The sequence below is a fragment of the Vulpes lagopus genome, chromosome 10 (assembly GCF_018345385.1).
Source record: "Vulpes lagopus strain Blue_001 chromosome 10, ASM1834538v1, whole genome shotgun sequence".
Lineage (NCBI taxonomy): Eukaryota > Metazoa > Chordata > Mammalia > Carnivora > Canidae > Vulpes > Vulpes lagopus.
The window spans coordinates 69,533,506-69,551,435 of NC_054833.1; the positions used below are offsets into that span (position 1 = coordinate 69,533,506).

The 17,930-nt window shown below is 40.5% G+C and overlaps 1 long non-coding RNA gene across 1 annotated transcript; it reads right to left on the reverse strand.

Annotated features, from left to right (window-relative positions):
- Positions 1-5,289: 5,289 nt before the first annotated feature.
- LOC121500718 lies at positions 5,290-15,596 on the reverse strand. The gene is made up of 2 exons (XR_005990444.1): positions 15,435-15,596; positions 5,290-5,494 (listed from the first exon to the last, which is right to left on the reverse strand). It is a non-coding gene; the product is annotated as an uncharacterized LOC121500718 (long non-coding RNA).
- Between the last annotated feature and the right edge of the window lie 2,334 nt (positions 15,597-17,930).

Below are 17,930 nucleotides of genomic sequence, written 5' to 3' on the forward strand. Positions count from 1 at the left end.
GCATATCAAACTAACTATTTTCTATTAATATGTCATGTCAATTTAATTATTAGACTAGTCACAAAAACCTAGAAGGGAAGAAAAGTTTTATGCCCCTAAGATTTTGGTGATCAAAATGGGGGTCTCCACTGGATAAATATTGCTTATTATGGGACCGCTACAGCTCAAAGATCCTGGGACCTCTGGCAGAAACTGGCAGAAGGTAAGAATTTTTACCATGTCAGTCTGTTGGATCTCTGTCTGAAGAGTCTGATGGAAGCAAGAGTGGTGAAATTCATTTTCTTCTTCTAAATTTTAATTAGAAGGAGAAGATATTTGTATGAAGATATTAGTTCCTTGTATACAGCAACTCTGGTTAAGATTTACTATAAATACCCTTGATTTCTATTGATCTTCTTTCTCCCAAAGATGGTAATTTTTTTGTCTCTGTCTTTTGTGTTGTTTTGTCATAAGAAGGAAAACTATAGGCTAGAAGGCATAACTCCTATATATAGTAAGCTTTTTGTTTGAGCTGGCCACATACTGGTGAATTCATGCTTGTCACCAAAACAGTGTCCATATTGACAAACTTAGCTCTGAATCTGCTATGTAAAAACCAGATGGGTTTAGGAATAAACCTAACCAAAGAGGTAAAGGATCTATACCCTAAAAACTACAGAACACTTTTGAAAGAAATAGAGGAAGAAAAATAGCCCATGCTCATGGATTAGAAGAATGAATATTGTGAAAATGTCTATGTTACCCAGGGCAATTTACACAGTTAATGCAATCCTTATCAAAATACCATGGCTTTTCTTCAGAGAGTTAGAACAAATAATCTTAAGATTTGTGTGGAATCAAAAAAGACCCTGAATAGCCAGGGGAATATTGAAAAAGAAAACCAGAGCCGGGGGCATCACAATGCCGGATTTCAAGTTGTACTACAAAGCTGTGATCATCAAGACAGTGTGGTACTGGCACTAAAACAGATACAGAAATCCATGGAACAGAATAGAGAACCCAGAAATGGGCCCTCAACTCTATGGTCAACTAATATTCGGCAGAGCCGGAAAGACAATTCACTGGATAAAGGACAGTCTATTTAATAAATGGTGCTGGGAAAATTGGACAGCCATGTGCAGAAGAATGAAACTGCACCATTTTCTTACACCAGAGAGAAAGATAAACTCAAAATGGATGAAAAATCTAAATGTGAAAGAAGAATCCATGAAAATCCTCAAGGAGAACATAGACAACATTCTTTTTGAACTTGGCCACAGCAACTTCTTGCAAGATACATCTATGGAGGCAAGGGAAACAAAAGCAAAAATGAACTATTGGGGCTTCATCAAGATAAAAAGCTTTTGCACAGCAAAAGGAGCAGTCAATAAAACTAAAAGACAACCTGCAGAATGGGAGAAGACATTTGCAAATGACATGTCAGAGATAGGGCTAGTATCCAAGATCTATAAAGAACTTACTAAACTCAATAGTAGTTGACCATAGAGTTGAGGGCCCATTTCTGGGTTCTTTATTCTGTTCCATTGATCTATGTGTCTAATTTATGCCAATATCACACTATCTTGATGATCACAGCTTTGTAATACAACTTGAAATCCGTCATTGTGATGCCCCCGGCTCTGGTTTTCTTTTTCAATATTCCCCTGGCTATTTGGGGTCTTTTCTGATTCCACACAAATCTTAAGATTATTTGTTCCAACTCTCTGAAGAAAGGCCATGGTATTTTGGTAGGGATTGCATTAACTGTGTCAATTGCCCTGGGGAGCATAGACATTTTCACAATATTCATTCTTCTAACCCATGAGCATGGACTGTTTTTCCATGTCTTTGTGACTTCCTCAATTTCTTTCAGAAGTGTTCTGTAGTTTTTAGGGTATAGAGCCTTTACCTCTTTGGTTAGGTTTATTTCTGGGTATCTTATGCTTTTCAGTGCAATTTTAAATGGGATTGACTCCTTCACTTCTCTTCTTCAGTCTCATTGTTAGTGTATAGAAATGCCACTGACTTCTGGGCATTGACATTGTATCCTGCCACATTGCCGAATTGCTGTATGAGTTCTAGCAAGTTTGGGGTGGAGTCTTTTGGGTGTTCTATATACAGTATCGTGTCATCTGCAAAGAGGGAGAGTTTGACTTCTTCTTTGCCAATTTGAATGCATTTTATTTCGTTTTGTTGCCTGATTGCTGAGGCTAGGACTTCCAGTACTATGTTGAATAGCAGTGGTGAGAGTGGACATCCCTGTCATGTTCCTGATCTTAGGGGAAAGGCTCCCAGTGTTTCCCCATTGAGAATGATATTTGCTGTGGGCTTTCCATAGATGGCTTTTAAGATGCTTAGGAATGTTCTTTCTATCCCTGCACTCTGAAAAGTTTTGATCAGGGATGGATGCTGTATTTTGTTAAATGCTTTCTCTGTGTCTATTGAGAGGATCACATGGTTCATGTTTTTTCTCTTCTTCATGTGATCTATCACATTGATTGTTTTACCCGTATTGAACCACCCTTGCATCCCGGGGATAAATCTCACTTGGTCATGGTGAATAATCTTCTTAATGTACCATTGGATCATATTGGCCAGTATCTTGTTGAGAATTTTTGGATCCGAGTCAGGGATATTGGTCTATAATTCTCCTTTTTGGTGGGGTCTTTGACTGGTTTTGGAATTAAGGCGATGCTGGCCTTATAAACGAGTTTGGGAGTATTCCATCCCTTTCTATCCTGTGGAACAGCTTTAGTAGGATAGGTATTATTCCTTCTTTAAACATTTGATAGATTTCCCCTGGGAAGCCGTCTGACCCTGGACTTTTGTGTCTTGGGAGGTTTTTGATGACTGCTTCAATTTCCTCCCTGGTTATTGGCCTGTTCAGGTTTTCTATTCCTGTTCCAGTTTTGGTAGTTTGTAGTTTTCCAGAAATGCATCCATTTCTTCTAGATTGCCTAATTTGTTGGCATATAGCTGCTCATAATACGTTTTAAAAATTGTTTGTATTTCCTTGGTATTGGTTGTGATCTCCTTTTTCATTTGTGATTTTATTAATTTGATTCTTTTTTTCTTTTTACTAAGGTTGGCTAATGGTTTATGTATCTTCTTAATTCTTTCAGAGAACCAACTCCTGGTTTTGTTGATCTGTTCTACAGTTCTTCTGGTCTCTATTTCATTGACTTCTGCTTTAGTCTTTATTGTCTCTCTTCTTCTACCTGGTGTATATTTTATTTGCTATCTTTCTCTGTTCCTTTAGGTGCGAGTATTTGGGTTTTTCCCAATTTTTTGAGGCATGCTTGTATTGTGATGCATTTCCCTCTTAGGACTGTTTTTGCTGTATCCCAAAGATTTTGAATGATTGTATCTTCATTTTCATTAGTTTCCATGAATCCTTTAAATTCTTCTATAATCTCCTAGTTGATCCATTCATCATTTTAGTAGGATGCTCTTTAACCTTCATGTGTTTGAGTTTCTTCCAAATTTCTTCTTGTGATTAAGTTGTAATTTCAAAGCATTGCTCTCTGAAAATATACAAGGGACAATCCCAATCTTTTGGTAGGAGTTGAGACCTGAGTTGTGACCAAGGATGTGATCTATTCTGGAGAAAGTTCCATATGCACTTGAGAAGAATGTGGATTCAGTTGCATTCAAATGGAATGTTCTGTATATATCTGTGAAATATATTTAGTCTGATGTATCATTCAAGGCCCTTGTTTCTTTGGTGATGTTCTGCTTAGAAGTACTGTTATTGGCTGAGAGTGCTGTGTTGAAGTCTCCTAATATTACTGTATTATTATCTAAGTATGACTTTACTTTGGTTACTAATTGCTCGATATACTTGGTGGCTCCCACATGAGGGGCACAAATATTCATAATTGTTAGATCTTCTGGTAGGATAGACACTTTAAGTATGATAGAGTGTCCCTCTTCATCTCTTAATACAATTTAGGTATAAACTTTAATTGATCTGATATGAGGATTGCAACCCCAGCTTTCTATTTAGAACCATTTGAATGGTAAATGGTTCTCCACCCCTTCATTTTCAGGCTGGAAGTGACTTTAGGTCTAAAAGAAGTCTCTTCCTCTAAGATTCTTTGGATTCTTGTATCACATTTAGATCTTTCAACCATTTTGAGTTTATCTTTGTATATGGTGTAAGAGAATGATGCAGTTTCATTCTTCTGTGCACGGCTGTCCAATTTTCCCAGCACAATTTATTAAATAGACTGTCCTTTCTCCAGTGGATATTCTTTCCTGCTTTGTTGATGAAAGTTGACCATAGAGTTGAGGGGCCATTTCTGGGTTCTCTATTCCCATCCATTGATCTATGCGTCTGTTTTTGTGCCAGTACCACACTGTTTTGATGATCACAGCTTTGTAATACAGCTTGAAATCTGGCATTGTGGTGTCCCTGAGATTTGTTTTCTTTTTTAATACTCTCCTGGCTATTTGGGATCTTTTTTGATTCCATACAAATCTTAAGATCATTTGTTCCAACTCTATGAAGAAAGTCCATAGTATTTTGATAGGGATTGCACTGAATGTGTAAATTGCCCTGGGTAGCATAGACATTTTCACGTTAGTTATTTTTCAGATCCATGAGCAATGGAAAGTTTTCCATCAAGTTACGTTTTCCTCAATTTCTTTCAGAAGTGTTCTGTAGTTTTTAGGGTATAGATCCTTTACCTTTTTGGTTAGGTTTATTCGTAGGTATCTTAAGGTTTTGGGTGCAATTGGAAAAGGATTGATTGCTTAATTTCTCTGTCTTCAATCTCATTGTCAGTGTATAGAATGGCCACTGATTTCTGTGCATTGATTTTGTATCCTGCCACACTGCCAAATTGCTGTATGAGTTCTAGCAATCTTGAGGTGTAGTCTTTTGGGTTTTCTATATACAGTATCATGTCATCTGCGAAGAGGGAAAGTTTGAGTTTTTCTTGGACAATTTGAATGCCTTTTATTTCTTTTGTTGCCTGATTGCTGAGGATAGGACTTCTAGTGCTATATTGAATAGCAGTAGTGAAAGTGGACATCCTGTCATATTCTTGATCTTAGGGGAAAGGCTCCCAGTGTTTCCCCATTGAGAATGATATTTGCTGTGGGCTTTTTGTAGATGGCTTTTAAGATATTAAGATGTGTTCCCTATCCCTACACTCTGAAGAGTTTTGATCAGGAATGGATGCTGTATTTTGTCAAATGTTTTCTCTGCATCTACTAATGCAGGCTTTACTGACTCCCACCCCATGGTCTACTCAGTGTACCTCATAGATATCAACTCTTCTTTTTGGAGATAAAATTACGTAACATAAATTTAACTTTTTTAATCATTTTAAACTATGACTCAGAGTGCCTGGTTGGTTGCATCAGTTAAATGTGTTCCTTTAGTTTGGGTCATGATCTTGGGTCCTGGGATTGAGCCTGTGTAGGGCTCTTGATTCATTGAGGATTGTGCTTCTCCTTCTTCCTCTGCTCCTCCCTCTGCTTGTGCATTCTCTCTCGCTCTCTGAAACATCTTTAAAATAAAATAAAATAAAATAAAACTGTATGACTCAATCACTCCCATTATATTCACAATTTTCTACAACCATCACCACAGTCTAATTCCAGAATATTCTTATCATCATCAAAAGAAATCCTGTGCCCATTAAGTAATCAGTCTCCCATTCCTCCAAGCCCTGGAAATCTGCTTTTTGTCTCTGTGGTTTTGCCAATTCTGAATATTTCATAAAAATGGAATAATACAATATGTGGCTTTTTTTGTGTAACTCACCTCTTAAGACTCAACTCAAAGTTCCTCTACAAAGTCTTCCCTGACCTTTTCAGATGGCCATGACTCCCCTTTTGTGCATGATTTCCAAATTCTCATGGACAACTCTATGTTGTCCCTCTTCTCCTTCTACACTTCTATGGGGCACCTGTGATACTCATTCCTCCTATTGGGCCACCTCAGTCTCCTTCTACTAGCTTGTGAGTTCTTTGAGGGCAGCAAGTGTGCTGCTATTCATCTATATATTTGCAACATCTCCTACAATGCCTAGCACATGGCAGTTTCTTTAAAATATGTGCTGAATACATATCGCAGGGATCCCTGGGTGGCGCAGCAGTTTGGCGCCTGCCTTTGGCCCAGGGCGCGATCCTGGAGACCCGGGATCGAATCCCACATCAGGCTCCCGGCGCATGGAGCCTGCTTCTCCCTCTGCCTGTGTCTCTGCCTCTCTCTCTTTCTCTCTGTATGACTATCATAAATAAATAAAATTTAAAAAAAATGAATACATATCGCAGATGGTGATAATGTGCCCAGGGTCTGGGTCCTGACTACCTGGATTCCAGCTCTACTGCTGGACTCTACTGCTTCGCATCTGTCTGAAACTGGGCAAATGACTGGAATTTTCTGTGTGTCAGATTCCTCAGTGCACGATGGTAGTAAGATCAGCATGTACATCAAAAAGCTGTTGTGAGCATAAGACACTTAGAAAAATGCCTGGAACATAGTAGTGTTCCATAAATCTGAACTTAGCTGATTGATTATAAAGAGTACTTACTATTGTAATAAATGTCATTCACAATAGGTGCTCAAAAATAACGTACTAGTGGTGTATGGAGTAGGAGCACATTAATGTTGATGAAAGCTTTTTGGGAGGAGGTAGGAATTGATCTGGTCATTAAAAGTTGTGCGAGAACTCAAAGAGAAGATGTGAAGAGGAACAGAGAAAACTAAGAATGGACTTAGGACCCAAAGAACAAGGCCTGAGCAAGTGGGAGAGGGAATGTGGGGCCTTCCAGAAGGGTGTGGCAGAAATTGTGTGTGTGTGTGTTTGTGTGTGAGTGTGTTTGGAGACTTGTTCAACAGGTCATAGGCCTAAAAAAGTAACTTGGGATCCAGTTTGTAGTGGGCCTGTAGGCAGTGTGGAACTATTAAATGTCTTCAAATATGACAGTGGGATAATCAGATCATGGTTTAAGAAGATAAACCTAGTGCTCAAAGGAAGAAGGGTAAAAATGGGGAGAGACTAGGGACTAAGATTGCAAACTCAGATGTTTACACAGAGCAGGTAAGGAGCTTACCTGAATGAGGAAGTCTGGAGGTAAAAAGCAACAGAAGCTTGGCCAATTGAACTACAGATGCCTTCTAATTGTCACCAGAGAGTGCTGCTCAATTTCAGTCATTATTGCCATGAAGATTGCAGGTTCAGAGTTACCAAATTTTTCCATTTTTCAAAGAATACCATAGGACATAGATTTTATGTGATTCTAACTTTTAAATATGCATTTGTAAGTTAAAATGGCCCTCAGACCTCACATGTGTGTTCTCCAAGAAAAGGATAAGCTACTCTCATTATCCATTATCAGAGAACTGAACAAGTCCTTAGGGCAGTAGCACTAGGAATAGAAGATGGGAACAGATAGCTTAAAGCTGGTGGAGGTAGGATCAACTAGATTTGATGACTATTTGATCCATATGATAAAGAGGAGATGCTGTTCCCTGCCTAAATGACTTAGAGGAAGCTGATACCACAGGAGCTTCATGGAAATGGAACGAGAATGGCTTTTGAATCAGAACTAGTTCAAACTCGGCCTCATCACTTACTGGCTATGTGACCTTAAGCATGTTTCTTACTCAGTTTCTTCAACTATTATATGGAGGTACTATTAATACATATCTTACAGAGTTGTTTATAAAGATTAAATGAAGGACACCTGGGTGACATAGTCAATTAAGCATCTGCCTTCAGCTCAGGCCATGATCCCAGAGTCCTGGGATGGAGCCCCGCATGGAACCCTCTGCTCATTGGAGAGTCTGCTTGTCCCCCTCCCTCTGCTCCTTCCCTCTGCTCACACTTTCTCTCTTTCTCAAATATCTTTTTAAAAGATTAAATGAGATTTGTGCATGTGAGATGCTTAGCATAGAGTCTGGCACATCATAAGAGCTCAAATGTTTTCAAATTTATCCGCAACATCCCTTTGTTCTACCTCCAGTGGAGCCTCCACTTTTTTACTTGCTGGTCTGTACTCTCCCAATTCTCCCATCCAGGAGTGTCACCCATCCAGGAGTGTGACCCAGGTCTGGCCAATGAGAACTCTGTCGTCCTCCTAGGATAGTGATTGGCTCAAGGACCCAAAAGACAGTCTGACAATTGGGGTCAACAACAGAGTAGGCAGAGTGGGGTGGGGTGGGGTGGGTTGAAAAAGAGACCAGTCCTTCTGAAGCATTTGATTTTTTGCATCACACCACCCCTGAAATCAATGCTATATCTCAACTTTTCAATTAATTTCCCCTTAGGTTATGTCATTTCAGATTGGATTCTCTGACATCTGTTACTAAGAGTCCTAACTGATTTTCTTACTACTACCCATTATCATTACAACTTTTGACCTTAGATGCCTGATGATGGCATATCCTTTGTAGAGTTTATAGCTGACAGCCCTTGGAAAGGCTTTCTCCAGCCATAGCCCCTAGGGAGGAGGTTTTGTTTGGGAAGATCTCAGAGATGAGAGTGTGAACATGATGTATAGTTGAGATGTATACCCTGAGAAGGCATTTCAAAGTGGGAATGAGGCCTGGTCATACCTCAGCAGCACCCACCTACCTTGAAGTTCAGAATCCCACCTTGAAGATGAGGCAACAAGCAGCAAAGCCATTGCTTCTGCAACTTCTGGGGTTCTTGTCTGGCTCCCAAGGGAAATATCTCAGGTTGGACACTAGCTAGGGAAGCAGAAGGCTGGTGAGATCCTCAGACTAGCGAGAACCCTGAGTGTGTGGACAGAAGACCTTTCAACTTTATCCTCCAGAGATATGGTTTCTAAGCTCTGCTCTCACACCCAGCAAGTCATAAGAGAGGGTGTTACATGTTCAAGGCTCTGGTTGACAGCTGGAAGACATGGATTTTTAGCCTGTCTCCAAAATACACTAGCTATCTGATCTGAGTCATTCTACTCACCTTTCTGATACTTATTTTCTTCTTCAGTAAGGCTGGGAAAATTTATTTTTTTATAATAAATTTATTTTTTATTGGTGTTCAATTTACCAACATACAGAATAACACCCAGTGCTCATCCCGTCAAGTGGCCCCCTCAGTGCCCGTGACCCATTCACCCCCACCCCCTGCCCTGGGAAAATTTAATAAAATTATATATCTAAGGTACTTAGCAGTGTCTGAAACACGGTATGTATGTTCTTAGCTATTTTTTTTCCTCCCTGAATCTCACGTTATTCATCTGTAGAGTGAAGGAGATGAGGTTAGAATCTAGTTACTGGATAATCCATCAGGTTCCTTGAGGCTTGAAAATATTCCAAAACATTGTTTCTTTATTTAAAGTGGTAAAAACCATAGTTCAAGCTTATCATGATACTACAGAAACATAATCCTTTATCCAAAACTCCTGGTACCAGATGCAATCCATAACTGTTTAGTAATCTTTACTATATCTTTTGTAGGATAATACTGCTTCATATCTTATATATAACAGAACACCTCCAGGAAGATATGGGTAACACTTTGGTGGTTTTAAAATATGTCCACACATTTTTTGATACTCATTTCTTCAAGAAGTGACATATAAATCTCCTTTTCCTGTGTGTGGGCTAATCTTGGTGATTTTCTTTTAAGAAGCAGGACAAAGCAGAAGTGACAGTGAGATATTTCAAAGACAGGGTTGTAAAAAGCATTGTGCTTTCTCTTGCCAATAGCCGAATTAATGAGCCATCTTGCAAGGGAACCCTCAGCCCTGGGAAAGCCTTCAGATGACTGCAGCCCCAGAACATCTTAACCACAACTGCATGAAAGACCATGAGTCAAAACTACCCAGCAGAGCCTCTTCTGAATTCCTGACCCACAGAAACTGTGAGAAAATAAATGTTTGTTGTTTTAAGCAATTAAGTTTTGGGTTAATATGTTATGAGACAATAGATCATTGATACAACCCCATAATCAAGCATACTGATAATTTTGCAGCACAGTATCTAAATATTCACAGCAAGTGGTTTGAATAACATCCACAAATAAACTTGCAGTCATGTTAGACTGCAAAATGAGTTTCCCCACCCTAAAGACTTTTGGTTTTCAGAGCATTTTTATTTGATCTTATTTTGGAACTGTACATGAGAAATTGTGAACTGAAGTTACATGATGCAAAACACTATGGGGACATTTTTCAGCCCCAATGTGCCTGTTGGACAATAACTATAGCAAGGAACCAGTGCCATGAACTTAGTTCATTCTATTATAATAAACATCAACAGCACCAAACTGCCTCCCTCATTAAACTGTGTACTTGGCATGCATGGACTTTCCCATCTTCATGGACTTTGTAGCCAGAGATCATCGAGGCCATACTTTTTCCAAGTACAGTAAAGAGGTCACCCTCATCAGAACTGGGAAAGTTGGGGCAAGTACTTGTAATGTAGATTCCAAAGACTTACGCAGGCCTACTGAGTCAGATCTCAGTGGTGGACCTAGGAACCCTACTAGCTTGTGGTATTAGGTAAGTCAGTTAACTTATTTATTTATTTATGATTTAATTTATTTATTCATGAGAGACACAGAGAGAAAGGGGGAGTGAGAGAGAGAGAGAGAGAGAGAGGCAGAGACACAGGCAAAGGGAGAAGCAAACTCCATGCAGGGAGCACGATGTGGGACTTGATCCCGGAACTCCAGGATTACGTCCTGGGCCGAAGGCAGGCATTAAACCACTGAGCCACCCAGGGATCCTCCAGTTAACCTCTTTAAACATGAGTTCCTGCATCTATAACATAAGGGTAGTAATACCTGCTTCTTAAGATTGTTGGAAGTCTCAAAGGAAATGATGCAGTCAACTGTCTAATACAGTGCCTGGTACAAAAATGATTTCTGAACTGAATTATATAAGAAGGCTATAAGTTGATTTTTGGGAGACCAGCCTCTGAGGAATATACAACACACATTCACTTCCATCTGAACTGTCATCAGGGTACAACAGTTTAAGTATGGTAATAATAATAACGACATGATTGTTGAATGTTTATGTGCCAGGTACTGATCTAAGCAGTTAGCTAACATGAACGAATTATATCCTCATAACAATCCTATGAGGTACATACATTTTTCACACTTAGTTTACAGATAAGGACACTGAGGCACAGAGCAGTTAAGTAACATGCTGTTGTTACAGTTTCCAAGTGGCAGAGCCAAGATTTGAACCCAGAGGACCTAAATAATTTGTAATACTAAACTTTACCAAGGTCTGCTTGTTCTAAAATGGAGGAGAAAGGACCCCATGTCCATAAACAGCCTCCTTTTCTTGATGAATGCTGCTCTGCCTCAGAGCCATAGCTGAAGACTGAGACCTCAGATGATCGTGTAGATTCTTGTAGATCGTGGAAAAGTGTGTTCTCAAGCTATCACCAGGAACCTGTTTGGATGGAACAAAGGAAAGCACCGAAGGCCCCCACCAAGAGCAACTTGGCTATTTCAATTTTCTTGCTCTGGCCTTGGCTTTAGAGCCTTTGCACAATCCATTCCCTCTGCCTGGAATTCTCCCCTTTCTTCTTTATGCTTCATGTTTATTATCCTTCAAGTGCAATCCTTCACATCCTCAAAGAGGCCTTCATTGATTACTCCATTCAAAATAAATAGTCCTGTCCCATCCCCTACTCTCGATTATTCACTGTAACAGCCCACCCTTCCTACCATCACTTACCATAATTTGCCATTACTATATTTTACTGTTAATGTCTTTCTGATATTCCTTACTGCTCCAGAAGGGCAGAAACCACATCTGTCTTATTTGTCATTATAAACTCCAGGACCGGATTGTAAACAAGGTCTGGTACATAATTGGTTCCATTAGGACTTGTTGAAAGAGAGTGAGTGTGCTGCAAACCATGAGTGGACACACTGGCCTTTCACTCTCCCCTCTGCTTTGACATCATTCCTCACCACTTCACTTTGTACCTTTCTCTTTCAAGGGAATTGCTGAGCAATTGAGTAAGGGACATACCCGTTTTCAGCACCTGTCACTGCCCTCAGTGGAATTTCTCCCACTCCCCCCATCTCCAGTCTTTGCCACAAAGCCTCCACCTCTTTGTGCAGGAAGGCTGAACCAAGTACATATGACTGGCCTGAATGGAGTGGACAAATGGCTCAGAATACCTAATTATCTATTTTTAAAGGGGATGGGCTTTGAAGCTTCAGAGTCTTCATTCCTAGAAAGGAAAATAGAATGCAATTAAATGACCCATACTACAGGGGGCGATCATCTTCTTTAAGCTAGAACCAGCACCATTAGCCACAAAATCTCTAAACCAATCCATTGAATGACACTCAAGGTTTGAACCAATTAATCCACAACTAAGACCACAGCTGGAGACAAGTGATGGCAGAGAGAAGGCACCAGGGCTCTATCTCACATTCAACTGTAGGCAATTAATAGTCTTACTGACTTTAGCAAGAAAAGAACACTGTTGGGGCTGTTGAATGTGTTCTTCCCCCACAGAGCCCTAGGAAAGTAAAACTGATAACTAGGGATGACTTTAAAAAGTGGCAAATGTTGCAATTCAATGAGGAAACCAGGCTTGCACAATCATTAAAATCGTAGAATCTCCTAGAAGTTAATTCCTGGAAATAAAATGCCAAACATAGTTGGAGTCATCTGGATCTGGAATTTCCACCTTGGTAGAAACCATCCACTTAGTATTCAAGGGGAAAAGAACAGCATTATCCCAATTTCTTACATTTGCATTGTTTCTGAGATTTAGAATTGATTATTCAACTAAATAATTGCTCCAAAATTCACATGACATTTTTTTTTTAATTTTTTTTTATTATTTTTTTATTATTTTATTATTATTTATGATAGTCACACACACACAGAGTCACATGACATTTTTAGCTCTATGACCCTGGGTAAGTTACCTGATCTCTCTTGGTCTCTATGTCCTGTAGAATGGAAATAATTATAGTACTTGTGCCATGTTGTATAAAGATTAAATTGTAATGTATGTAAGTGCTTAGTACAGTGTCTGACATGGTAAATGCTATGAAAGTGTTGAAAACCCATTTCTTTTTGCAGATGTTTTTATGACTACAGCAAATATGCTCACAATGAAGTTTGCACATATCTCCACTACCTCATATCTTTTTTTAAAAGATTTATTTATTTATTTATTCATTCATGATAGTCATAGAGAGAGAGAGGCAGAGACACAGGCAGAGGGAGAAGCAGGCTCCATGCACTGGGAGTCCGACATGGGATTTGATCCCGGGTCTCCAGGATCGCACCCTGGGCCAAAGGCAGGCGCTAAACCGCTGCGCCACCCAGGGATCCCACACTACCTCATATCTTAATGCCAGTTTGCTTTTCCACTTCTCTTCTAGAGTAACCTCAAGACAAGGACTCAGTCTTTTTTCTCCATGTATCCCAATGTAGGGAAATTATCTGACAAATAATAAGCATCTGATAAGTATTTGTGATGAATATGTAAATAAAGGTATGTTTCTCATAAAAATAGTTTTTGCCCTTGAAGAACTTATAGTCCAGTGGGGGAGAAAGACACTACACAAATCCCCATCATGCGATGATTAGAGTTCTAAAAGAGATATGGAAACACTGTTGTTAGAATTTGTTTAGCTTCGGGGATTGAGAGAAGGTGATATATAAGCCAATCTCAAAGAAGGAGAGGCATTTCACAAGGTTGAATTCAAGGAGGTGCATCTGAACCAAGTTTTGAAGGATGAGTAGAAGTTAGCCAGATGAGGAAATTACAGAGGGCTCACCAGGCAGATGAAATAGCACGTATGCACTTCTGGCTCTTGTGTGGAGAGGGTATGTGTAACTGTATGTGTGTGAGAAAGACATTTCACCATCACACTGTTCCTATAGGACAGGAGTCGGCAAGTTTTTTTCTATAAAGGGCTAAATAGTAGGGGCACCTGGGTGGCTCAGTTGGTTAAATGGTTAAGTGTCTGCCTTTGGCTTGGGTCACAATCCCAGTGTCCTTCGGCTCCCTGCTCAGTGGGGAGTCTGCTTCTCCCTGTCCCTCTGACCCTCCTCTCTGCTTGTGCTCTCGTGCAGTATCTCTCTCTCTCTCTCTCTCTCTCTCTCTCTCTCTCAAATTAGTATATAAAAAATCTTTTTAAAGAAGAGCTAAGTAGTAAATATTTTCAGCTTTGTGAGCCATCCAGTGTATCACAACGATTCACTTCTGTCACTGTAGCAAGAAACCAGCCATAAACGATATGCAGACAAGTCATGTGGGCAGATTTGGCCTGTGAAGGGATAGATTTGACCCATGGGCCCTAGTTTGCCAACCCCTACCACAGGACCAGGAAACCACCCCTAGCCTTCCAAGGACATGATGCATAAAGACGCCCAACCCACAGGGCTTATGCTAGAGAGCCCTTCATATATAATCAGACTTGCTCTTTGCATGGGTTATCAATTACTGTTATAAATTAGCTCAAAACTTAGTGGCTTAAATCATCAACACCTGTCACAGTTTCTATAGGTAAGGAGGAGTTTGGGCAGTTCTGGCTCAGGATCTCTTATGAGGTTATAGTCAAGATGTCAACAGGGTCTGCAGTTATCTGAGGGCTCTACTGGGGCTAGAGAATCTTGCAGGGTAGTTCACTCACTTGACTGACAAGTGGGTGCTGGCTTTGGCAGGAGGCCTCAGTTCCTTCCCGTATAGGCTGCTCCACATGGCTATTTCAGTGTCCTTCACAACATGAAGGACAGCAGGCTTCTCCCAGAGCAAATGATCCAGGAGACCAAGCTGGAAGCCATGACCCAGCCTAGACATTCATACACTGTCACTTTTGCCATATTTTATTGGTTGTACAGGCAAACATGGATTCAATGCAGGGAGAGACACCATGCAAGACATAAACACCAGGAGGCAAGGAATACTGGAGGCCATTTTGAGGCTGGCTATCACACCCTTTCTTCATATCCACAGTAAGATGTACCTTACTCTTGTTACTAACTTCTCTTTGTCAGCCAAATATTCTCATGGAAACTTCAAAGAATCTAAGTATCCCACATCATTCACATTGACCATAAAGGACAATGAGAAGACCTCTTGGATAATATGGAGACATGTTTACTCTCCTGAAGAACATGAGAGAGACTGGGTACAAGCACAGGAAGCTCATCTCTGAAATTCTCCCTCAAGGAGATACCTTATCAGACAGAACCATTAATTGCTCCCCCTAAGTAAATCGACCCCACACCTCCGTGTCCCAGCTTCCTTTCTTGCCTAAAGATGAGCTACACTAAATAGCCAATTCCTTCACTCTGTACCTTCCCTACATGAAGTAGAATCCAGAAACTGGTAAAAATTTTACCTAGAAACAACTCATTCTTCCCTAAACAAACCCAAAGGGGAGCTATTTGAGGAAACAAGCTGAAGCAATTCCATTTCTTTCAAACTATTTGGGACTTAGGAGTGTAACATTTTAGAATTTATGGGATCTTACCATTCTTTCCAGCCTCCAACTTCATCTGGCACCCTTTTCCTCAGCACCCATGAGAATAGTCTTCCTGCTTCTGCTTTCAGGTATCCCAGGTCCTTTCTGGCTGAGCAAGGGCTAGAGAGAAGTGAGGTGACATCTCTTCAGAGTTCTCTTTCTTCACCTGGTGCATGGAGGCTCTGTGTTTTGTGGCTGGGGGAAAAGAGAGTTTTATTTATTGTGGCTGTCCAGGTGACAGGAGAGAGTTGAGAAAGAAGCAAAGGTGACAGAGATGAATGTGAGTTGTAGGGCCCAACTCCAACTGTTGGGCTGTCTCTGAAACTCTATTCCCAAGGAAATGAGTGCCAGTAGCTGAGAGGGACATTTTGTTTGCGAGACAGAGGACTCCAGTCAAAAGTATTGTTTCTTGGGGACTCAGATGACAAACTGAGGCACAGATGTAAGACCATTCTCCATAGCTCTGAGAACCCAGCAGTACACGGGCCTTGAGCCCTATGAACTGAGGCACATTGTGAGGAAGCCCCCTTGGCATAGAAATTGGTGGTCTCACAATTAGTATAGTTGGCAAGGCTGTGTGAATAGCACTGGAAGCTGAGACATCATCAAGAGGGAAACCATAGTGCATGACAAGTGCATGTACCTTATCCACTAGGTTGTAGGTATAGGTAGACACTCTATGAGAACTCCTGGAAATGATCTGGGTGCCTCTGGATGAGAGAGCCTAAATCCTATATTTTGACATATAGGAGCATATGGTCATATCTTGGGGGTATTAATATAAATGTAACCTCAGTATAGGAGTTAAGAGTATGAGTGTTTGACCTAAAGTACTTGGGTTTGAGTCACAGAATGGCCCTGGACAAGTTACTGAACCACTCTCTAGGACTTATTTTTCCTCATCTATAAATTGAAGATAATAATACACTTATTTTAGAAAGATGCTATAAGTATTCTGAGAATTATATATGTAAAGTATTTAGAATAGTGCCTGGCACATGATGAGTACCACATGATTGCTGGAAAAAAGTTTTACACTCTCGAGTTGATGATGCCTGAAAGAGAGTTGTTACACAGACTTCCTCAGATAAAAATCACATCCTCAATTACAGAGCCCATAGCATGTTGGAAAGTTCTCATTATTAAAAAGTTCTTTCTAATATTAAGGCAATTTGCCTCCTTGCAACTTCTCCACATTGGTTCCAATTTTTCTCTGAGATATTATTCTAAAATAAGCTTTTCTCATGCTAACAGCTCATTGAGGCAATCTCAGGATCTCCCTGAGTTTTCTCTTTTCCAAGCTAAGCAGCCCCCGGCTCTTCAACCACTCCTCAGAAACTGACCCCCAGACCTCTCTCCAACCCAGGAGCATGTTCCTGAATGCACTGCAGATTGCAGCATTGGGGAGGTAGATACCTACTCCAAGTAGCCCCAGGACTGTCTCCAGGACACTCTCCCCCCTCATAGAAACACATGTTCCTCAGAGGAAAAGTGTCAGATTGAAACCCAACCGTTTCAAATTAATTTTGTTTGGGAGAGCAAGGGGAAGGGGATTTACAAACAGGGCCAAGGACTTTGTTAAAGCTGTTCCTCCAAGATAGAGATGGACAACTGGCTAGCCTGGAGAGGGGCCAGCTGGGAAGTGTAACTCTGTCCAGGGATGTGAGCCAGCACTGGCTCCTCCTCTTGGGAGGTAAGAAGGAAAAGCTGGTTTCCTCAGTAGAGATAAGCATATAGTGTACACTCAAGGAAAAACAGAACTTCTCCTTGTACCTGGCATGGGCCCTAACTCATGCCCCAGCTGGAACACATGCCTCCCTCATTCCACTCTCACTGTGAGAAGCCGTGGACAGCAGTTGTCTGCTCTTCACCTCCAGGGCATGAGGCTGCCGGATATAAGCCCAGCACATTTCCGGGTTTCACTTGTTCAGGATTTTCTGAATTATTTTCTTTTATGGGCCTGTGGGGTAGAAGAACAGGAGGTAGGAGAGAGCACGGAAAACACACTTTTGGTCTCAGTCAGACTTTGTTTTCTATAGAATGACAGCTGAAGCTCTCTTCAGTTGCTTTCTATTCAGCAGAGAGTAAGAATGAGTAAGGATTACATCCAAGGACTGTCTGGGAAATAAGGCCTCCTCATTTCTTTTATCAAAAAAGCTTCCCCTATTATAAAAGGCCTGCTCATCAAAGGGGAAAAAATCATCAACCATAGTTCACCATCCAAAGCAGCCTTCATTAACACTTTAGTGGCACTCTTTCCAGAATTTGTCAGAGCTTCTAATCTTCTTTCTAAATAATTATACTCATAATTCACAATGCACAGTTCCAAATCATTCATTAATATTATGAACATTTCTTCTCTTAGTGTATACTTTACACAAATGTATTTTTAACAGCTTTATAAAGACACAATTCACATACCATATAATTTGCCCATTTAAACTGTTGGTGGGAATGTGAAATGGTGCAGCCACTCTGGAAAACTGTGTGGAGGTTCCTCAAAAA